This window comes from Bos javanicus, chromosome 8 (genome assembly GCF_032452875.1).
Source record: "Bos javanicus breed banteng chromosome 8, ARS-OSU_banteng_1.0, whole genome shotgun sequence".
Classification (NCBI taxonomy): domain Eukaryota; kingdom Metazoa; phylum Chordata; class Mammalia; order Artiodactyla; family Bovidae; genus Bos; species Bos javanicus.
In genome coordinates, this window is record NC_083875.1 from 84361008 (window position 1) to 84385727 (window position 24720).

At 38.1% G+C, this 24720-nt stretch overlaps 1 protein-coding gene across 1 annotated transcript in view; it reads right to left on the minus strand.

Moving 5' to 3' along the window:
- The window catches only part of LOC133253021 (protein FAM240B-like), a 48337-nt gene that overhangs the window by 22880 nt on the left and 737 nt on the right, over positions 1 to 24720 (minus strand). The window lies entirely within an intron of this gene.

Sequence of the window (24720 nt, forward strand, 5' to 3'; positions counted from 1 at the left end):
TCATCTGGTAAGCCAAAATTCTCCAATGAATTTTGAGTTAAAAGTGATAGCTCCTCTAGCAAATTTTATATTCTTTGAAAAAGCTTTAAAGGTAAGTTGTAAGATAGCTAAAATATAAAATCTGACTAAAATATTGTTCTCCCCCATCGTCGCCAACCCCACCCCAGCAAATTCTAGCCCATTGGCTATTTGACTGTCAGTAATCAATGTTACTTTGTTCTGAACAGAATATGAACTGTGCATCTTCTTTAAAAGAGTGGGCATTAGAGTCTGATCTCAACCAGAGTCTGATTTCTCAATGTAGTTGTGTCCAGAAACATTTTTTTCCTTTTAGAAAATGGAATATCTGGAACAAACCTCCTTAATCATCTTTATGGCTCTGTTGAGGGAGAATAAAAATCATGATGGTTGTTAACTCACATTTTTGCACCATAGATGATGGTTTCTAAATAAACTGGATCATTGTGATTAATAAAACATAATTCATTCGAAAATCAAGAGATGTAAGAGAGGCAGCTGTGTCTAAACAGAAAAAGTCAGGAAGATTGGAGTGTGAGGAGAAAACAATGAGCAGGGATGACGAGGAGAATAAACACATTTGGCACACTTAGTGGTGATATTGATGGAGATAACACACTTGAAACCAAAATATGGAGACTTAAGGAAACATTTGCTCTCCTTTTTCTCTCTGAGTATTGTAGGTCCGTTTAAATTTTTTTCCCTTTCTTGTGACCATCCATATATTTGGGGATACATATGAAAAGTATGGCAGGCCATAATTTATTCAGTATTTCTTGTCAGAAAATCCCCCAAATAATTAGATCAACAAGTTTCAAAATTCTACACTATTAGCAAAGATGCTCCTTGAAGAATATGAAAATATGGTAGTACACAGCAAACCATTTCAAAAAGCACTAAAAGGATATAATACTGAAAGTCTTCTCTTTCCTTGCTGCTGCCAGATATACTTTTCAAAGATATCCACTGTGAATGATGTCTAATGTATATTTCCATTTTTATGAAACCACATGTGTGCATGTTTTTTCACAGGTAGAACTATACTAAATACACTGTCCTCCATTTTTCATTTTTCACTCTAAAAATTATTTCCTTTCCAGCCTGTACTGTTTTTATAGTCAGCATTTTTAATGGATTTGCTATAATTTATTTAAGCATGCTTATATGGATGGACTGGAGAAGGCAATGGCAACCCACTCCAGTACTCTTAGTGACTTAGCAGCAGCAGCAGCAGCAGCATATGGATGGACATTAAGTTAATTCCTATTTGGATCTATTACAAAAAAATTGTAGAATGAATTATTCATTTTGTTCACAAGTTTACATATGGAGCATAAACTCCTAGAAGTATAACTACAGGTCAAAGGCTATGAATTATTAAATGCAGAAAGTATAATTCCATATTGTTCTGCAGTTATGTGAGTGTTGGAATGTTTATATACTTAGAAAAAGCCAGTATGTATTTCAAATCAATTGTGTTCAAACATAAAAAGAGCTCATCATTTAAACAAACATAAATTTCAACAAGTTTAATTGCATTCTTGTGCTAATCAGAAAGATACATATTTTGAGATAATTTTAAAAAATGTTCAGAGTTCTCACAGTAGGTAGATAATCTAAATGGCCAATTATTGCTTTCTATTTTTCCTATTTTCTTTTGATGATATGTGGTCTCTAGTTATCCCAACTGTATTACGATTAACATATTCATTTCTTAAATACATATTTAAATGCTTTTTATTTGTGAGTTTCATTCACTTTGCTTACAGAATCTCCTTTTAGATTTTGGCAAGGACATTTTACTTCAGTCACCTCATCTGTGAATTGAGCTATTTGGTTTAGACATTCACCAAGCTTCCCCTCTAGCTCTAATAGTCAGGGAAATCCATTAGTATTAAGTTCAAGGGAATAATCTGTACTTTCAGCATCATAGGAGCTTTGTATTTCAGTTTATATCTTCCAAATGAGGATATCTGTTTGCTTTGCACATATGTGAAGGGAAAATATCAATGATTAGACAAAAAGGCACTATAGCAAAAGGGGACTATTCTTTGCCAAATGAGCAGTTCTGTTCCTCTTCCTCTCCACAGCAAAGTACTTTTTACTAAAGTTTATATCTATTAAAATAATTAGTTTTATTTGCAGCAACTCAATACCAATTTGGGAAAGTCACAGTTCCTTTGGAAACTGGTAAATTTGCTAAATAACTTATACTGAAAGAGTACTAGAACTTCCTTTAAATAAACATCAGTTTAATAAAATAACATTTATTGAACTTTGATTTTGTTTGAGGCTCAAGCACTTATGTCATCTAATGAGAGGCAAGGCAGTGGTGAATTATATAAACTAAAACAAAAAAACTTCTACAGTTTAATTACCCAAGTTCCAGGTAATTTAGTCAAGTGAAAAACCCAACTAAAGATTAATTCTCCTGACCTTCAGCTTTCTGAGAAGCCTCTGTGCTTCTGGCACTCACAATCAATGTTTCATTGGGACTAAGTTATCCATTAATCAACATGAGATGTATTCTGTATTTTATTTAATCTTAAGAAAGCCTTGCTCAGTCAGATAAAAAGCTAATTTTTGCTTTCTCACACTCTTTAACTTGAAATTCATGCATAACTGACACGTAGAAATCAGAGACAGAAAAACTCTGTTGGCCTAATTCTATTTCCAAACTGGTACAGAAGAGGGTGAAAAAAATGAGTCCAAGAGGCCAAAAAAGAACACATGTATAAGAATTGGGACTCAACTCCCAGCTCCAGAGGGAAGCTGTTCCCACACCTGACAACACAGAGCTGAACACACTGTACCTTAAAGATGAATTTGCAGGTGAACTGATATCCTGCTGAGTTACAACAGAGGGCAAGTCTCCCAGTCCCACTCCTGGATCCTTAGCTCTGATTTGTGAAGGCCTCAGGTGCTGCCCTGAAATCTCATTGTTACAGCCCTTTATATATGAGGAGTTATACAGAAATCCCTCAGTTTTTCAAGGTCATCAGAACCAAATTAGTAGCAGAATCAGACAGTATCTTTCCAGGGACATTGTAGCCTTCCCTAGTGGTGAGAGATGGCTCTAAACAAATTCCATCTCTTGCTACCCCACCCACCCCAGGGCAGGGGAGCTTCTGTTTTGGCAGATCCCACAAGTGCCATGACTTGGCCTGAACCAAACGAGATGATTTAGAACATGAACCGGATTATTCATGTGCCCTGTTTCTCTGAGACTTGTAAAAAGCCATCCTCTGCCACTCAACGTGCAAAGGGGACTGGAATGGTGGGACAAGTCACTACTGGGTGTAACATTACAGGAAGACTTAGAGAGGCATCTTGCTCTTTGGAGCCATTAATCCTTGAATGGAATCTGGTGATGACATATCACGGTCTGCTCAGTTCTCTACCAGTTGAAACAGGAACTGACCCTTGCTGAGTGTCTTCCAAAAAAACGCATCCAAGTGAGATGACTTCTCATTTTAGAGTGGCTCTTATCCCATTTTGGAAGCGCACACTTTGTCCTTAGGGAAAAACATTCAGAATACTCACTCATCTGATAACAAAAATAGCTCTGGTTTTCAGCAAATCCTTCTACTATGCTATTAATTGCATGCCCATTCATTCAGTGGGTTATAATTGTTCAAACTTACATTACACGTGACAACCTTATCTAACATTGATGTTAAAATTTTATCTTATTAAAGTGTAATATTTAATATTGAGTCTATGAAAGTACTTTCAGTTCAGATGCTTATTCGTGTCTGACTCTTTCGGACCCCGTGAACTGCAGCACGCCAGGCTTCCCTGTCCATCACCAACTTCCAGAGCTTGTTCAAACTCATATCCATCAAGTCAGTAATGCCCTCCAATGGTCTCATCCTCTGTCGTTCCCTTCTCCTCCTGCCTTCAATCTTTCCCAGCATCAGGATCTTTTCCAGTGAGTCAGTTCTTCACATTAGGTGGCCAAAGTACTGGAGCTTCAGCTTCAGCATCAGTTCTCCCAATGAATATTCAGAACTGATTTCCAGGATTGACTGGCTTGATCTCCTTGCTGTCCAAGGACTCTCAAGAGTCTTCTCTAACACCACAGTTCAAAAATATCAATGAAAATACTTTAATAAGTCCATTTACTTTCAACTAAATGCCTACTTTAATAGTGGAACCAAATTTTACAGGAGAAAAATTTTTTCATAGGGAAAGAGAGGAATTAATTCTGAAACCATATTGTAGGTTACCACCGATACAAAAACAACAATTTAAAGTAAGAAAAACTCAGCAAAAATGTTTCCAATGAGCACATTGAAACCTCAGGAAAAAATACAGTGAAGCTGAATAACTAGCAGATGACAGATTACTTGATGACAGTTTCTTTCTCTCCCTCTTGATGAAATAAAATTCATATTTTATGGCAAGATATGAAAGTTTTATACATAAGATTTTTCTTTGACCGTTTGGGCTTCCTCCCTCCCCTTTAGTGCCTGTTGTGCATTTGTATTAACCAGACCTCCTTAGGAGATAACGTTCCTTCTTAAGCTCATCCAGGGTCACAACTACTTAGGAGGTAATCTTTTGTCTTCATCTTGTAAGGGGCTATGATGACTCATGACCTACCACTTGCTTTTTACATGTAGATCTGGAACAGTTTACATGTGTAAACTGTTAACAGTGCATCATTTGACATATAAGTCTTTATCTCAAACTTATTTAACTGTGCTTTGACCTCTAATGGGTAGGATCAGTCCTCAGAGCTTTCTGAAAGATTGTCCCCTGGGTTGTAATCTTCAGGGCGGTTTGAATAAAATTTTCCTCTTTTTTCTTAGGCCTTTTGATTTTTTTTTCCCCAAAATTCATAATGTAGCCAGTAGGATATCAGAGATACCCACCAGAGGGCACCTAGGGTTTCCCCAAACTAGTGCTTAGAGCAAAGCAGGGGCCCATTGAGCCCCACTGACTTCTCAGTACTCCTCAGGAGTTCTTGTGAGTTATCCTGGTATCCAACTTTCATTGTTTCAGCAGTGATCCTGAAAGTTTTATTCAAGCTGTTTTTACTTAAGAAAGACTTGGAATCTTTTTTTTTTTTTTTTAAACTTTACAATATTGTATTGATTTTGCCAAATATCGAAATGAATCCACCACAAGTATACATGTGTTCCCCATCCTGAACCCTCCTCCCTCCCCATACCATCCCCCTGGGTCGTCCCAGTGCACCAGCCCCCAGCATTCAGCACCGTGCATGGAACCTGGACTGGTGACTCATTTCATATATGATATTATACGTATTTCAATGCCATTCTCCCAAATCATCCCACCCTCTCCCTCTCCCACAGAGTCCAAAAGACTGTTCTATACATCAGTGACTCTTTTGCTGTCTCATATACAGGGTTATCTTTACCATCTTTCTAAATTCCATATATATGTGTTAGTATACTGTATTGGTGTTTTTCTTTCTGGCTTACTTCACTCTGTATAATAGGCTCCAGTTTCATCCACCTCATTAGCACTGATTCAAATGTATTCTTTTTAATGGCTGAGTAATACTCCATTGTATATATGTACCACTGCTTTCTTTATCCATTCATCTGCTGATGGACATCTAGGTTGCTTCCATATCCTGGCTATTATAAACAGTGCTGCGATGAACATTGGGGTACACGTGTCTCTTTCAATTCTGGTTTCCTCAGTGTGTATGCCCAGCAGTGGGATTGCTGGGTCATAAGGCAGTTCTATTTCCGGTTTTTTAAGTATTCTCCACACTGTTCTCCATAGTGGCTGTACTAGTTTGCATTACCACCAAGAGTGTAAGAGGGTTCCCTTTTCTCCACACCTTCTCCAGCATTTATTGCTTGTAGACTTTTGGATTGCAGCCATTCTGACTGGCATGAAATGGTACCTCATAGTGGTTTTGATTTGCATTTCTCTGATAATGAGTGATGTTGAGCATCTTTTCATGTGTTTGTTAGCCATCTGTATGTCTTCTTTGGAGAAATGTCTATTTAGTTCTTTGGCCCATTTTTTGATTGGGTCATTTATTTTTCTGGAATTGAGCTGTAGGAGTTGCCTGTATATTTTTGAGATTAGTTGTTTGTCAGTTGCTTCATTTGCTATTATTTTCTCCCATTCTGAAGTCTGTCTTTTCACCTTGCTTATAGTTTCCTTTGTTGTGCAGAAGCGTTTAAGTTTAATTAGGTCCCATTTGTTTATTTTTGCTTTTATTTCCAGTATTCTGGGAGGTGGGTCACAGAGGATCCTGCTGTGATGTATGTCGGAGAGTGTTTTGCCTATGTTTCCCTCTAGGAGTTTTATAGTTTCTGGTCTTATGTTTAGATCTTTAATCCATTTTGAGTTTGTTTTTGTGTATGGTGTTAGAAAGTGTTCTAGTTTCATTCTTTTACAAGTGGTTGACCAGATTTCCCAGCACCACTTGTTAAAGAGATTGTCTTTAATCCATTGTATATTCTTGCCTCCTTTGTCAAAGATAAGGTGTCCATATGTGCGTGGATTTATCTCTGGGCTTTCTATTTTGTTCCATTGATCTATATTTCTGTCTCTGTGCCAGTACCATACTGTCTTGACTGTGGCTTTGTAGTAGAGCCTGAAGTTAGGTAGGTTGATTCCTCCAGTTCCATTCTTCTTTCTCAAGATCGCTTTGGCTATTCGAGGTTTTTTGTATTTCCATACAAATTGTGAAATTATTTGTTCTAGCTCTGTGAAGAATACCGTTGGTAGCTTGATAGGGATTGCATTGAATCTATAAATTGCTTTGGGTAGTATACTCATTTTCACTATATTGATTCTTCCAATCCATGAACATGGTATATTTCTCCATCTATTAGTGTCCTCTTTGATTTCTTTCACCAGTGTTTTATAGTTTTCTATATATAGGTCTTTAGTTTCCTTAGGTAGATATATTCCTAAGCATTTTATTCTTTCCGTTGCAATGGTGAATGGAATTGTTTACTTAATTTCTCTTTCAGTTTTCTCATTATTAGTGTATAGGAATGCAAGGGATTTCTGTGTGTTGATTTTATATCCTTCAACTTTACTATAGTCATTGATTAGTTCTAGTAATTTTCTGGTGGAGTCTTTAGGGTTTTCTATGTAGAGGATCATGTCATCTTCAAACAGTGAGAGTTTTACTTCTTCTTTTCCAATTTGGATTCCTTTTATTTCTTTTTCTGCTCTGATTTCTGTGGCCAAAACTTCCAAAACTATGTTGAATAGTAATGGTGAAAGTGGGCACCCTTGTCTTGTTCCTGACTTTAGAGGAAATGCTTTCAATTTTTCACCATTGAGGATACTGTTTACTGTGGGTTTGTCATATATAGCTTTTATTATGTTGAGGTATGTTCCTTCTATTCCTGCTTTCTGGAGAGTTTTTATCATAAATGGATGTTGAATTTTGTCAAAGGCTTTCTCTGCATCTACTGAGATAATCATATGGTTTTTATTTTTCAATTTGTTAATGTGGTGTATTACATTGATTGATTTGTGGATATTGAAGAATCCTTGCATCCCTAGGATAAAGCCCACTTAGTCATGGTGTATGATCTTTTTAATGTGTTGTTGGATTCTGATTGCTAGACTTTTATTAAGGATTTTTGCATCTATGTTCATCAGTGATATTGGTCTGTAGTTTTCTTTTTTTGTGGCATCTTTGTCAGGTTTTGGTATTAGGGTGATGGTGGCCTCATAGAATGAGTTTGTAAGTTTACCTTCCTCTGCAATTTTCTGGAAGAATTTGAGCAGGATAGGTGTTAGCTCTTCTCTAAATTTTTGGTAGAATTCAGCTGTGAAGCCATCTGGACCTGGGCTTTTGTTTGCTGGAAGATTTTTTATTACAGTTTCAATTTCCGTGCTTGTGATGGGTCTGTTAAGATTTTCTATTTCTTCCTGGTCGAGTTTTGGAAAGTTGTACTTTTCTAAGAATTTGTCCATTTCTTCCACATTGTCCATTTTATTGGCATATAATTGTTGATAGTAGTCTCTTATGATCCTTTGTATTTCTGTGTTGTCTGTTTTGATCTCCCCATTTTCATTTCTAATTTTATTGATTTGATTTTTCTTCCTTTGCTTCTTGATGAGTCAGGCTAATGGTTTGTCAATTTTATTTATCCTTTCAAAGAACCAGCTTTTGGCTTTGTTGATTTTTGGTATGGTCTCTTTTATTTCTTTTGCATTTATTTCTTCCCTAATTTTTAAGATTTTTCCTTCTACTAACCCTGGGGTTCTTCATTTCTTCCTTTTCTAGTTGCTTTAGATGTAGAGTTAGGTTATTTATTTGACTTTTTTCTTGTTTCTTGAGGTATGCCTGTATTGCTATGAACTTTCCCCTTAGGACTGCTTTTAAAGTGTCCCAGAGGTTTTGGGTTGTTGTGTTTTCATTTTCATTAGTTTCTATGCAAATTTTGATTTCTTTTTTGATTTCTTCTGTGATTTATTGATTATTCTGCAGCGTGTTGTTCAGCCTCCATATGTTGGAATTTTTAATCATTTTTCTCCTGTAATTGAGATCTAATCTTACTGCATTGTGGTCAGAAAAGATGCTTGGAATGATTTCAATTTTTTTGAATTTACCAAGGCTAGATTTATGGTCCAGGATGTGATCTATCCTGGAGAAGGTTCCATGTGCACTTGAGAAAAAGGTGAAATTCATTGTTTTGGGATGAAATGTCCTATAGATATCAATTAGGTCTAACTGGTCTATTGTATCGTTCAAAGTTTGTGTTTCCTTCTTAATTTTCTGTTTAGTTGATCTATCCATAGGTAGGACTTGGAATCTTAAGGGACATTTCCTAGACAGGGTCTTAGGAGGATGTGAGCAGAAGGCTGAGGAAAACAGGTGCCTGGGTTTTTGTTAAATTTGGCTTTGAAAAAAACCCAACAGCTTGAAACCTAAATGTTCATTGATCGGTGAATGGATAAAGAAGAAGTGTTTTATATATATATATATATATATATATATATATATATATATAACTAAAGAGCCTCTTGATGAAAGTGAAGAGGACAGGGAAAAGTTGGCTTAAAGCTCAACATTCAGAAGACAAAGATCATGGCATCTGGTCCCATCACTTCATGGGAAATAGATGGGGAAACAGTGGAAACAGTGGCTGACTTTATTTTGGGGGCTCCAAAATCACTGCAGATGGTGACTGTAGCCATGAAATTAAAAGATGCATCACTACAAACAAAGCTAGTGGAGGTGATGAAATCCCAGTTGAACTATTTCAAATCCTGAAAGATGATGCTGTGAAAGTGTGGGACTCAATATGTCAGCAAATTTAGAAAACTCAGCAGTGGCCACAGGACTGGAAAAGGTCAGTTTTCATTCCAATCCCAAAGAAAGGCAATGCCAAAGAATGCTCAAAGTACCGCACAATTGCACTCATCTCACATGCTAGTAAGTGATGCTTAAAATTCTCCAAGCCAGGCTTCAGCAATACGTGAACCGTGAACTTCCTGATGTTTAAGCTGGTTTTAGAAAAGGCAGAGGAACCAGATCAAATTGCCATCTGGTGGATCATCGAAAGCAAGAGAGTTCCAGAAAAACATCTATTTCTGCTTTATTGACTATGCCTTTGACTGTGTGGATCACAATAAACTGTGGAAAATTCTGAAAGAGATGGGAATACCAGATCACCTCACCTGCCTCTTGAGAAGTTTGTATGCAGGTCAGGAAGCAACAGTTAGAACTGGACATGGAACAACAGCCTGGTTTCATGTAGCAAAAGGAGTACGTCAAGGCTGTATATTGTCACCCTGATTATTTAACTTATATGCATCATGAGAAACGCTGGGCTGGAAGAAGCACAAGCTGGAAACAAGACTGCCAGAAGAAATATCAATAACCTCAGATGTGCAGACGACACCACCTTTATGGCAGAAAGTGAAAAAGAACTAAAAAGCCTCTTGATGAAAGTGAAAGAGGAGAGTGAAAAGGTTAGCTTAAAGCTCAACATTCAGAAAACTAAGATCAAGGCATCTGGTCCCATCACTTCATGGGAAATAGATGGGGAAACAGTGGAAACAGTGGCTGATTTTATTTGGGGGGGGGGGGCTCCAAAATCACTGCAGATGGTGATTGCAGTCATGAAATTAAAAGATGCTTACTCCTTGGAAGGAAAGTTATGACCAACCTAGACAGCATATTGAAAAACAAAGACATTACTTTGCCAACAAAGGTCCATCTAATCAAGGCTATGGTTTTTCCAGTAGTCATGTATGGATGTGAGAGTTGGACTATAAAGAAAGCTGAGCACAGAATAATTGATGTTTTTGAACTGTGGTGTTGGAGAAGACTCTTGAGAGTCCCTTGAACTGCAAGGAGATCCAACCAGTTCATCCTAAAAGAGACCAGTCCTGAATATTCACTGGAAGGACTGATGTTGAAGCTGAAACTCCAATACTTTGGCCACCTGATTCGAAGAGCTGACTCATTTGAAAGGACCTTGATGCTGGGAGGGATTGGGGACAGGAGGAGAAGTGGACGACAGAGGATGAGATGGTTGGATGGCATCACTGACTCAATGGATGTGGGTTTGAGTGGACTCTTGAAGTTGTTGAAGGACAGGGAGGCCTGCAATGCTGTGGTTCTTGGGGTCACAAAACGTCAAACATGACTGAGCAACTGAACTGAGTGCAACACTTTTACAGCATCGTCTTTTAGGATTTGAAACAGCTCAACTGGAATTCCATCACCTCCACTAGCTTTGTTCATAGTGATGCTTCCTAAGGCCCACCTGACTTTACATTCCAGGATGTCTGGCTCTAGGTGAGTGATCACACCATCATGATTATCTGGATCATGAAGATCTTTTTTTGTATAGGTTTTCTGTGTATTCTTGCCACCTCTTCTTAATTTCTTCTGCTTCTGTTGGTCCACACCATTTCTGTCGTTTATTGTGCCCATCTTTGCATGAAATGTTCCCTTGGTATCTCTAATTTTCTTGAAGAGATCTCTAGTCTTTCCCATTCTGTTGTTTTCCTCTATTTCTTTGCACTGATCACTGAGAAAGGCTTGCTTATCTCTCCTTGCTATTCTTTGGAACTCTGCATTCAGACACTTGTATCTTTCCTTTCTCCTTTTGTTTTCACTTCCGTTTTTTCCACAGCTATTTGTAAGGCCTCTTCAGACAGCCATTTTGCTTTTTTGCATTTCTTTTCCATGGGGATGGTCTTGATTCCTGTCTCCTGTACAATGTCATGAACCTCCATCCATCGTTCATCAAACACTCTGTCTATCAGATCTAATCCCTTGAATCTATTTCTCACTTCCACTGTATAATCATAAGGGATACGATTTAGGTCATACCTGAGTGTTCTAGTAGTTTTCCCTACTTTCTTCAATTTCAGTCTGAATTTGGCAATAAGGTGTTCATGATCTGAGCCACACTCAGCTCCCAGTCTTGTTTTTGCTGACTGTATAGAGCTTCTCCATCTTTGGCTGCAAAGAATATAATCAATCTGATTTTGGTGTTGGCTATCTGGTGATGTCCATGTGTAGTCTTCTCTTGTGTTGTTGGAAGAGGGTGTTTGCTATAACCAGTGTGTTCTCTGGGCAAAACTCTATTAACCTTTGCCCTCTTCATTCTGTACTCCAAGACCAAATTTGCCTGTTACTCCAGGTGTTTCTTGACTTCCTACTTTTGCATTCCAGTCCCCTATAATGAAAAGGACAGCTTTTTTGAATGTTAGTTCTAGAAGGTCTTATAGGTCTTCATAGAACCATTCAACTTCAGCTTCTTTAGCATTACTAGTCGGGGCATAGACTTAGATTACCGTGATATTGAATGGTTTGCCTCGGAAATGAATAGAGATCATTTTGTCTTTTTTGAGATTGTATCCAATTACTGCATTTCGGAATCTTTTGTTGACTATGATGGCTACTCCATTTCTTCTAAGGGATTCTTCCCACAGTACTAGATACAATGGTGTCTTCAGAAGCAATCAAAAGCCCATCAATCATTTTACCACTCCCAAAACCTTCTCTATTTATCTTAAGAGGCTGTTAAGTGTTAAAAAATTTTTTCTGGCCCTAAGAGAACTAAGACTTCCCCGGAGGGACTTGCCTTTTTCCTCCTATGCATTTGATATGCAAACATTCTAACTCGTCTCCTCCAGAAGACGAGTTTCTTCTCCAGAAACTCTTATGTTTAAAATACAAATTTCAAAAAGGTAAAACAAAGAAGGAGAGATAATTAGGAACTTGACTTGTCAAGGACAGAAAGAGATCTTAAGTGTCTTCTCCACAAGTATTAGTAAAAAGGATGTAGCCATCTGGACAGGTAACCTTGATTTGTTTCATCTGCCAGAAACCCAATTTGAATTCATCCTCTTTTGTAATTGATGAACCCATCAGTTTATATTATTGTAACCAATTCATGGATGTAATTTTGTGATGGTAACTATGGGGTGTCTGTTTGTGTTTTTATATACGTGTATTGTAGATGTATGGTATTCTCAAAGTTAATTTGTAAAAGAGCTCTATTTAATTGGTTTATAGGAAATTAAGCATTTATATAAATACTCAGAAATATAAAAGAAACTGGTCAGCATGAGTTTTTGAGTTCACATAATCTGGGAAATATGTAGTACTGTGTTAAAATCTGCTATTAAAGATATTGTTTTGTTGGCTTAATTATTAAGACATGTCTTTAGAGTTATCAACATTGTCAACTACAAATTGGCACTTGCCATCTACCTTTACAGGGATTAAACTGTGTGATGTTGCAACTGGTGATTTTCAACACTCCCTGAAAGGAGTTCAAGGTAGAGAGCAGAAGTGAGGCACTCTGTCCTTGGGAAAAATCTGTCAGGACAGGACTTCAGATATTTAGGTATATTCAGGATCTGATTTTATGAGCCCAATTCTTGTATTTCCTCATGTCTAGAAATGCACTGAAATCCTTCATGGTGATAATTGTTTCTCATGACTAGCAGAAATCTGGAAAAATATGTGCTTGATTGCATGTATTTCCCCATCACCAGAATCACATATACACTGACCTTCCCCTTGGCCTCTTTAGAGCAGTTTCTCAGAGCTATTTGAGGCATTGTCTCCCAGGCTGCAGTCCTTATTTTGCCCCAAATAAAACTGACCTGACAGCTCTCACGTTGTGCATTTTTTCTAAGTCAACATTAAATATAATACTTTTATTATACCTAGGTTTATTAGAAATCAAATAAAATATTCCTGTTAAAAATTTTGTCAGCAAGAAAAATAACTTGGTATGATGAAATTTTTAAGTAAAAGAAGAAAGGTAAATGAGATAAAATGTGTTAGATAACTCTTCAGGAATTATTACATTTTGGGAGTAACCTTTTAAAAATAGTCTCTCCAGATTTTGGTAAGTTGAGTTTTGTTGAAGTAAAATGATGGGACTCCATTAAAAATCCAGGTCATTTCCAAATAAGATATTGGAACATTAATTGCTAAACACTGACTTCCTTTTACAGAGAAACTAAAGATCTTTATGAATATTAATAAATATGTTTGGTGCCAAATTAAGAAAATTTCTATTTAAAGAGCATATATTTTCTAGAAACTGTAAGTAGTATTTATGTTTGCTAAATCTATTTAATGCTAGACAGTTGATAATTGAAAAGTAAAAGACATTGAAGCAGTAAAAGACAATTCATACTTGCTTACTTAGTTTTTTAAAGAAACCAGGTTTTAAGATGAAGAATTAAAATATATGTTTAAAAAAACTACTAAAATACTATGGGAAACATTTCAGTATGTAAGGAAAATAGGAGGTGTGTTTTTAGTAATAGAAGATGTGAGAAATGGAAATGAGCTCTATTTAATTGGCTTATATGAAATTAAGGGAAAAGAAACCCTGAAGGAAAAATTTTGTGCATAATAAATATTGGTTAATATTATATTGACTGATTAAGTAAATTTTTATATTAAAGGTAAAGTGATACAAAATCTGACTCTGGTTTTCTGTTAAAAGGATAAATATTTCTTAAAATACTGATCTGCTTTTGATAGCAGATTGCAAAGTTTCTCTGCCTTTAACTGGCAATCTATTATGACTTTCTGTATTTTCTTTCAAGATCTTTTATTGTCACTTTCGTTAAGTGAATAAGCATTGTTCCATAGTAACCTATTTGACCAAGTGTTTTGAAACCTTTTGACATTTTTTTTCCAAGAAGTTTTTCTGTTTGTTTTAAAATATTTATTTATTTATCTGTCTTCTCTGAGTCTTACTTGCAGCTCTCAGGATCTTTGATTTTCATTGCAGCACACAGGGCATTTAGTTGCTATGTGTGAACTCTTAGTTGTGGCATGTGGGATCTAGTTCCCTGACCAGGGATCAAACCCAGGTCCCCTACATTGGGAGCATGGAGTCTTAGCCACTGGACCACCAGGGAATTTCCAAACCTTTTGATATTTTTGACAAACTTCCCAATACCAAATTCTAGTAATGTTTTGACCTCTAACCTTGGGATGTTTAACTCTTTTTCTCAGAGAGAGAAATATTAAGCTAATTAGGCTTATTTGGTATGTTAAATTACATGGGAAACATTGTCAAATGAGTAGTGATAAACAGGTTACATTTTATGGGTAAATGTTACTAATATAGATTTCTAGAAATAATGTGGAAATCAAAAAAATCTGGTATGTCCTGGTAGAATCTTGCTGTTGTTGATATTCAGTTGCTAAGCCATGTCCAGCTCTTTGCAACCCCATGGACTAGAGCACACCAGGCTTCCCTGTTCTTCACTATCTCCTGGAGTTTTCTTAAGCTCATGTCCATTGAGTCAGTGATGTTATCTAACAATCTTATCCTCTGGCCCCCCCCCTTCTCCTCTTGCCCTCAATCTTTCTGGACCTCAGGGTTTTCCCAGGAGTCAGCTTTTCCCATCAGGTGGCCAAAGTATTGGAGCTTCAGCTTCAGCATCAGTCCTTCCAATGAATATTCAGAACTGATTTCCTTTAGGACTGACTGGTTTGATCTTCTTGCTGTACAAGGGACTCTTCTCCAGCATCACATCAAAAGCATCAATTCTTGGGCACTCAGCCTTCTTTATGGTCCAACTCTCACATCCACTTGACTAACATAGCTTTGACTATACAGAACTTTGTCAGCAAAATGATGTCTCTGTTTTTTTAATATGCTGTCTAGGTTGGTCATAACTTTTCTTCCAAGGAGCAAGTGTCTTTTAATTTCATGGCTGCTGTCACCATCTGCAGTGATTTTGGAGCCCCAAAAAATAAAGTCTGTCACTGTTTCCATTGTTTCCCCATCTATTTGCCATAAAGTGATGGGACCAGATGCCATGATCTTAAGTTTTTTGAATGTTGAGTTTTAAGTCTGCTTTTCCACTCTCCTCTTTCACCCTCCTCAAGAGGCTCTTCAGTTCCTCTTTGCTTTCTGCCATTAGAGTCGTTTCTCTGCATATCTGAGGTTGTTAATATTTCTCCCAGAAATCTTGATTCCAGCAATCTTGATTCCACCTATACTTCAGCCAGTCTGGCATTTCACATGATGCACACTTCATGTAAGTTAAATAAGCAGGCTGACAATATAAAGCCTTTACATACTCCTTTTCCAATTTTGAATCAATCCATTGTTCCATGTCTAGTTCTAACTGTTACTTTTCGACCTGCATACAGGTTTCTCAGGAGGTAGGTAAGGTGGTCAGGTATTCCCATTTCTTTAAGAATTTTCCACAGTTTGTTGTGATCCACACAATCAAATGCTTTAACATAGTCAATGAAGCAGAAGTAGATGTTTTCTTGGAATTCCCTTTCTTTTTCTATGCTCCAAAAATGTTGGCAATTTGGTCTCTTGTTTCCTCTGCCTTTTCTAAATACAGCTTGTACAACTGGAACTTCTTGGTTTACGCACTGCTGAAGCCTAGCTTGAAGGATTTTGAGCATTATCTTGCTAGCATGTGAAATGAGCACAACTGAACAGTAGTTTGACCATTCCTTGGCATTTCCCTTGTTTGGGATTGAAATGAAAACTGGCCTTTTCCAGTGCTGGGGCCACTGCTGAGTTTTCCAAATTTGCTGGCATATTGAGTACAATACTTTCACAGCATCATCTTTTAGGATTTAAATAGCTCAGCTGGAATTCCATCATCTCCACTAGCTTTGTTGTTAGCAATGCTTCGTAAGGCCCATTTGACTTCACACTCCAGGATGTCTAGCTCCAGGTGAGTGACCACACCATCAAGGTTATCTGGATCATTAAGACCTTTTTTGTATAGTTCTTCTGTGTATTCCTGCCACCTCTTCTTAATCTCTCTGCTTCTGTTGGGTCCATACCATTCCTGTCCTTTATTGTGCCCATTTTTGCATGAACTATTCCCTTGATAGCTCCAATTTTCTCGAAGAGATCTTTAGTCTTTCCCATTCTATTGTTTTCCTCTATCCCTTTGCATTGTTCACTTAAGACCTTTTTATCTCTCCTTGCTATTCTTTGGAACTCTGCATTCAGATGGGTATATCTTTCCCTTACTCCTCTGCCTTTTGCGTCTCTTCTTTTCGCAGCTATTTGTAAGGCTTCCTCAGACAACCATTTTGCTGTGCTGCATTTCTTTTTCTTGGGGATGGTTTTTGGTCACCACCTCCTGTACAATGTTACAAACCTCTGTCCACAGTTCTTCAGGGACTCTATCAAATTTAATCATTTGAATCTGTGTCAGTTCCACTGTATAATTATAAGGGATTTTATTTTGGTCATACTCGAATGACCTAGTGGTTTTCTCTACTTTCTTCAATTTAAGTCTGAATTTTGCAATAAGGAGCTGATGATCTGAGCCACAGTCAGCTCCTGGTCTTGGTTTTGCTGACTGTGTATAACTTCTTCATCTTCAGCTGTAAAGAATACAATCAATCAGTATTGACCATCTGGTTCAGTATTGACCATCTGATGATGTCCATGTTTAGAGTTGCTCTTGTGTTTGCTGTAACCAGTGTGTTCTCTTGGCAAAACTCTGTTAGCCTTTGTGCTGCTTCATTTTGCACTTCAATGTACAAAATGAAGCTTATTTTGTACATTGTACAATGTAGCTCAGCTCAGGTCATTCAGAGACCCGATCACTTCTGATGCGCTATCTGTGTAAGCACAAGTAATGGCTGTGCCAGCATTGTACGGATGATGCTCCAGGTCTGAGGCACCCTTTCCTCTCACAGTTGAGCTTTTTCCTCAGCTTCAGCAGCTCTTCGTCTGGTGTGGAGCTGTGTTGTTAAGGGAATGGGACTAGCATAGTTGTTTTCCTCAGGCTGGGGTGTGTGCCAGAGTGGTCAGGGGAAACTGGCCAGTAACCAGTACAGTTCTAGTCACCTCTCTCTGTCCTGTTTCGGGAGTAAACAAGCAGGCACCTGTTTCCCTCAGCTGAGTCCAGGCTTCCCACATCCCTTCTATTAGTTGCTCCAACCAACCAAGCAGACTGGTTTTCCTGATGTTGGATCCCAGAACGGGGGCACCCAAAATGTGACTTGAACCACTCACTCCCCAGTGAGGATCTCTGCCCACGTTATCTTCTTCCTCTCCCTCCTACCAAGGGCACAGGTCCCAACCTTATCACTTCTAGTCCCTTCCTGCCCAATTGCATGTGATCTTTCTCACTGAATTGGTTATAAAGAAATCTTTCTGCTAGTCTTCAGTTAGTATTAAGTGAGAACAGTTCCATAAGTATATATATTGTGATGTGTTCATGAGGGAAGCAGAGTTCCATGTCCTCCTACTCCATCATCTTTATCTCCTCCTCTTTCTTCATTTTTTTCTTTCTATCCCTAACACTTAATATCCAATTGTCCTATCTTCAGGTTGGCTAATTCTTTAAACTTCTGCCTGCTTAAATCTGCTCGGAGAAGGCAATGGCACCCCACTCCTGTACTCTTGCCTGGAAAATCCCATGGACAGAGGAGCCTGGTGGGCTGCAGTCCATGGGGTCACGAAGAGTCGGACACGACTGAGCGACTTCACTTTCACTTTTCACTTGCATGCATTGGAGAAGGAAATGGCAACCCACTCCAGTGTTCTTGCCTGGAGAGTCCCAGGGATGGGGGAGCCTGGTGGGCTGCCGTCTATGGGGTCGCACAGAGTCGGACACGACTGAAGTGACTTAGCAGCAGTAGCAGCTTAAATCTGCTAGTATATTCCTCCTGGGAATTTTTCAATTCATTTCTTGTACTTTTCAGCCCCAGAATTTGTTTTGTTCTTTTTAAAAAATAATTTGTATTTTTTGTTGGTATTCTCATTTCCATATAATTTTCTTGATTTCTGTTAATTCTTTTTCCTTATTGTCCTTTAGTCTTTCAAATACATGTAGAGCAATGGTTTTAAAATATTTCTTCTGCAAATCTGATGTTTGAGCTTCCTCAGAGATGATTTCTGTCAATTATTCTGTTCCTTTGAAGGGTCATGTTTTTCTGTTAATTTGGATGCCTGTGATTCTTTTGTTGAAAGCTGGGCTTTGCAGCAACTATGGAAATCGAATTCACCCATTCCCCAAAGTTTTTTTTTTATTGTTGAAGGCTGTAATAGTTGGTTTTGTTTTGAGAATTTTCAAAAGTATTTTTTAAAGGCTGTTACTTTTTGTTTCTTATTACCGAAGTCTCTCTTACATTAGCTCATGTTCAGCTGAAGTCTGGACAGATGTACTTGAATGGCAGGGCCCCTCTGAATTTCATGTATTAGCTCTGTTCTGGAGCAATCCTTCAACACTTAGCTCTGAGCCTAGGCTAGCTTTCAGCCCAAAGTGAAAGCCTGAAGTCTTCTCAGGTTTTTTCTGAGCATGTATCTTGCCTGGGCTTGTGCATAGTTTCAAAATTCTCCAGTATAAACCACTGATTTTGAATGTCCTAATTTCCCAAACTGTCTCACCCTAATTCCTCCTTTGTCCTGTGGTCTTTGGTATGTTTTCATCTGGAACCTCTTGCTCAAGTCACTATGGGTCTGTATAAGCAGTGCCTATCATTTTTGTACCTGAGTTCTCAGTTAAGCAAAAAAGAGATGAGCATCTTGTATCAGCCACTGAGATATCCCCTAGATAGGTTAGAATAGATGTACACAATAATATGCAACAAATTCAGCTTCCTGTGGTTGACAGGGAATAACTGGGAACTGTGATGCTACCGTGTAGACACAGGAACTGCCACTGTGTCAGAGGGCATTGGCACAAGGGCGAGTAAAAATGCCACATAGTTTTCCTTACATTTTGAAGATGATTTTTCTTAATTGGGCATTTTCTTTGTTATTATAAATCTTTCACTGTTTTCCAGAGCTCTGACAAAGTTGTTTCAGTTTCTGCTTTAAAAAACAAAAAGTTTCTATGAGACAATGAGAGCTTAGAGCTTTTGAGTCTGCCATTTTGCTGCCATCCCCTTTGAAAACAAAGTTTTAAACAAAACAGTATATTGCATGAGGAATCAGGGCAAGAAGGTAGGAAGTGTGGAATCTGAATTTTATTCATGAAAGAGTGGCTTGATAAATTATTTTAGGTGTTGAGAAAAAAACAGAGTAAAATGAAATTCTTAGTTTAAAATGGGAGAAATGAAGTTTTATTTAAAAGGGATTGAAATAAAAAGATTTGCTTTCAATTTTGACATTATAGTTTTCTTTCAGCCTTCTCACAAGTGTTATTAGGTCATTAAATTATTGAAATTGGTCAAATGCCCTTCTCCAAGAAGAGAGATGAATGAGACCCTCATCATCACTAGAGAAGCTGCTGACAACACTCTCTTGTTAGCATTAATCTCATAGTAATCAAAATTAAATAAGTTGCCCTGGTAGAGACAGGCCAGTTACATATGCTGTAAATGGTAGGTAGACATAAACTTGAGGTTGACATACACTTTGGAAGAATAAAACCCAATTTATGTAAAGAGGAGTTCATGAAGAAATTCTTTAATTAACATTCAGTTTGATAAGTGCTCCCAACCCATGGATCAAACCTGGGTCTCCTGCATTATTTACCATCTGGGCCATCAGGGAAACCAAGATTTGTTGTGATGCTTAGAAAGATAATGTATTTGTTACTTTTGAAAATTTAAACAGATGGGCTAACCCAGGTCTAAAGCAGTGATTTTTAATGCTGACTGAACTTTGGAATCATCTGAGGAAACTCAAAATTATGGCTGACCAGAGTGATCAGAGGCTTTCCTGATGGCTGAATTGGTAAAGAATCTGCCTGCAATACAGGAGACCTGGGTTCAATCCCTGAGTTGGGAAGATCCCTTGGAAGAGGGCATGGCAACCTATTCCAGTATTTTTGCCAAAGAATTCCATGGACAGAGGAGCGTAGTGGACTGCAATTCATGGGGTCTCAAAGAGTCAGAGATGACTGAGCAACTAACATTTTCAGAGTGAACCACAGACTAAGTCAGAATCTCTGGAGATTTTTTCAAACATATTTATTGAGGTATAGTTTACATAATATAAAGTTAACCTATTTAAAGTCTACAGCATAATGATTTTTAGAAGTAAATTTATAAAGATGTATAATTATGGTGGCTCAGATGGTAAAGTGTCTACCTACAATGTGGGAGATCCGGGTTCGATCCCTGGGTTGGGAAGATCCCCTGGAGAAGGAAATGGCAACCCACTCCAGTACTCTTGCCTAGAAAATTCCACGGATGGAGGAGCCTGGTGGGCTACAGTCGATGGTGTTGCAAAGAGTCAGACATGACTGAGCGACTTCACTTTCACTTTCATAATTATTAGCATGATCCAATTTCAGAACATTTCCATCATTTCAAATAGATTTATCTTGCTGGTTTGCTGATAATCACCACCTTTTTTTGGACCTTTCATAAAAATGGAATCCTACAATATGTGGCATTTTACATCTTAGTTCTCTCTTCTTACGTTATACATACATTCATGTATGTTGTTCACCTTTTCACATTAGATTGCTTAGCATATATATTGCAGTTGCTTTAAATTCCTGGTCTGATAATTCCAACATCTCTGCTACATATGAGCCTGATTCTGATTCTTCTTCTGTCTCTTGACATTGTGTGTTTTCTTTTAGTATGTGTATAATTTTTTTTTTTTTTTTCCGAAAATGAAACAGGCTGTTAGAGTGAGGTTTCAGTTATCTGGCTAGCAGTTAGGCTGAGTTTAGTGTTTGCTGTAGCTGTAGGTGTCAGGAGCTAAAATTTTCCTCTGGTGTCCTTGTTTTTGTCCTTCTTACTACCTTTAGGTTTTCCTAGAGACTTCTGATGGAGAAGGCGATGGCACCCCACTCAAGTACTCTTGCCTGGAAAATCCCATGGATGGAAGAGCCTGGTGGGCTGCACTCCATGGGGTCGCGAAGAGTCAGACACGACTGAGCGACTTCACTTTTACTTTTCACTTTCCTGCATTGGAGAAGGAAATGGCAACCCACTCCAGTGTTCTTGCCTGGAGAATCCCAGGGAGGGGGGAGCCTGGTGGGCTGACGTCTGTGGGCTCGCACAGAGTCAGACACGACTGAAACAACTTAGCAGCAGCAGCAGCAGAGACTTCTGAAATGAGGTTTGAGACATGCAGTTTTTTCGGTTTGGACCTCTTGTTACTTAACAGGAGCCTTATTGATGTGGAAGTAAATTATGAGGGTGAAGGGGGAAGTAGTCTATAGGCTTATGCTCAAGTCTTAGTCTTTTAGTGATCCTGTGACCATGGGCTGTGACCTTCACAAGTGCTTCTCAGTTTTTTCTTTAGGTGGCAAAGGTATACTAGAGAGCCTGAAGTTGGATATTTTCCTTCTCCCACGTTGAAGGCTAGTTGGAGCTGGAGTTGGGTACTTTTCTTACCCTGTTCAATTAAGCCCAGTCAGTTAAGGTTTTGCAGAGTAGTTTCTCTTGATAAAGCATCTTATTGAAAATACAATGTTTTGCATGCATTACAAAATTACTCCTTTCCCCCCTCTTCTTCCCAGAAGCATAAGGAGACTTTTCTCAGATATTCACTATGAGAGCCCGGTTGGCCTCTTAGAAGTAAAACACAGAAGTTGTGGGGCCTCCATTAAGACTGGTTTGCCCTGGCTTTTTTTTTTTTTACCCCTGGCATTTTTAACCTATCAAATTTGTCCACAGTGAGCCTCCAACAATTTGTCAATTACATTTTAATTTTTTGGTACAGTATAGTCAAAGCTATAGTTTTTCCAGAAGTCATGTACAGGTGTGAGAGTTGGACCATAAAGAAGGCTAAGCAACCAAAGAATTGATGCTTTAAACTGTAGTGCTGGAGAAGACTCTTGGGAGTCCCTTGGACATCAAGGAGATCAAATCAGTGAATCCTAATGGAAATCAATCCTGGATATTCATTGGGAGGACTGATACTGAAGCTAAAAGTCCAATACTTTGGCCACCTGATGCAATGAGCTGACTCATTGGAAAAGACCCTGATGAGGGCAGGAGGAGAAGAGGGTAACAGAGGATGAGATGGTTGGATGGCGTCATCGACTCAATGGACATGAGTTTGAGCAAACTCCGGGAGATAGTGAAGAACAGGGAAGCCTGGCATGCTGCAGTCCATGGGCTCCCAAAGTCAGACACGACTGAGCAACTAAACATGATATGAAACCATTTCAATATTAAAAGTTCCAAAATTTCAAACAAAGTAAGTACCCTTGACCTGTAAAATGAAAATTTCCAAAGAAGGGAGACAATAAGCAATAAGGAAAATATAAAATATAAAGCATAAAATAAGATGACAGAAATAGATCACATTAGAACAATAATTAAATAAATCAAAATAAAAATTGTCATATGATTTTTAAATCTCAAAAGAAATAAAATAATATTGAAAGTAAAGTAATAGAGAAAACTTAGTAAATGTGAATGCAAATTTAGACCTAAGTCTAAATTCTGATAGAAGGTTGAATTCATGATAAGAATATTATAAAGAAGGAAAAGACTGTTGACTATAGGAGCAACAATTGAAGTATACATTCATTGCAATATAGCTAAATAAACCCACAGGCCCATGTTCCCACTAAAGCTATATGAAAACATTATAACCCACAAATAGAGAAATACACATTATTTAAAACCTCCATGGAGCATTAAGACAAATCTACCATGTGAATCCCTCATTGGATCCTGTGTTACTAAGGGTTAGAGAATTGCAACATAAGGGAATTTTGTGTAAGACTCAAAGCTCCTTCTCTATATAGTTCAGGCTAGACTTAAAGCTTCAGGAGGATGCGGTGAGGGGAATGGTAAAGCACATTCAGAAAACAGAGTATGTACGTAACATTCTAGGCCTGTCTGAAGAGGCTGCTTAAAAACAGACTCAGCCCCAAGGGTTTGACCCCTAGTCCTACACTTCAGCCTACTACCGTTCAAGGTCAGTACCTTAGCTCACCCTAACTCATTCCTGGCTTCTGGGTATGGCACAAGTGCACATGTCTGAATGTTCATGATCCCTAAAAATTTAAATGTTGAAATCCTAACTCCTAAAGCTGGGAGGTGAGGACATAGGAATGTGTTTATGAGCTTTCATGAATGGGATTAGTGCCTTATAAAAGAGCTTCCTCCCATCATGTAATAATACAGAGAGAAGACTCTGGCTTTGAACCAGGAAGAGAGGTCTCACTAAGGTGACCATGCTGGGTGGGAATTTGATCCTGGATTTCCTAGCCTCCAGAACTGTGATAAATAAATTTCTATTGTTTTTAATCACCCCAGTCTAAGATATATTGTTATAGCAGCCCTAACAGATTAAAACAACGTGTCCCAAAACTTATGTAGAGAGTAGGGACTGTCTTATTGTTACCGACTAAGAAGTTGTGGACAAGGAAATGGCAACCCACCCTAGTAGTCTTGCTGGGAAACCCCATTGACAGAGGAGCCTGTTTTGCTACACAGTCCATGGGGTTGCAAAGAATTGGACATGATTACTAAACAGCACTAAACAGCAGCAGCAAGAAGTTGAGTAGAGACAACATGTGAAAGGTTTTAAAACGAAAATTATGGGTTATTAGATTTGAAAGTACTGGATTGATTAAGGAAAGATGAGTGTATGTGTATATAAGTGTGTTTGTAGTATATCCCAAAGCTCTCTGTGCAGTGTAAAGCTTTACTAACTCCGGAATTATAAACGCTTCAAACTTACAAAAATATCATCTTAAGGTTTAAGTGTTACCAGATGCAAGCATGTGTGTGCCCATTTTAAGCAATATTGAAACGTCAGAGTTTGGAGCAGAGAAAGGTTTATAGCAGGGCCATGCAAAGACACAGGTGGCTCATGCCCAAGAAAAACCCTTGAAGCCTTTTAGAAAACCTTTTAAAGGCAAGGTGAGGGAGGGGGACGGTTAGATGTTGCAAACTACTGTGTTGGATCCTTTGTTCTAGCAGCTGTCCAGGTAGGTCAAGTCACAGTCATGTCATATTCCTGTAAACCTCCAACAAAGCAAATGTTATTTTCTGTTCTGCAACTTTTTATCTCCATATGAATGAGCTTTTAAAAGTCAATGCCATGAGAATAGGCTATCCTGTATGTTTCAGGCTATAGACAACATTCTTCTACACAAAGCACAAAGCCAGCATGACTAAACACAGTTTACATCCGTTTACAAAAGATGCAGAGCCATTCTTCAGTTCAGGGAATGGGTGAGGTCAGCCTGGAGTCACAGGAATGGGCAGAGTCAGCATGAATAAACAAAAGCAATGAAGCACAAAGATTAAAGTAAAAAGGAACAGATCTAATGTGGAGTCAGATATGTTCTTCCTTATTACATAACTACTTATACTCTTTCATG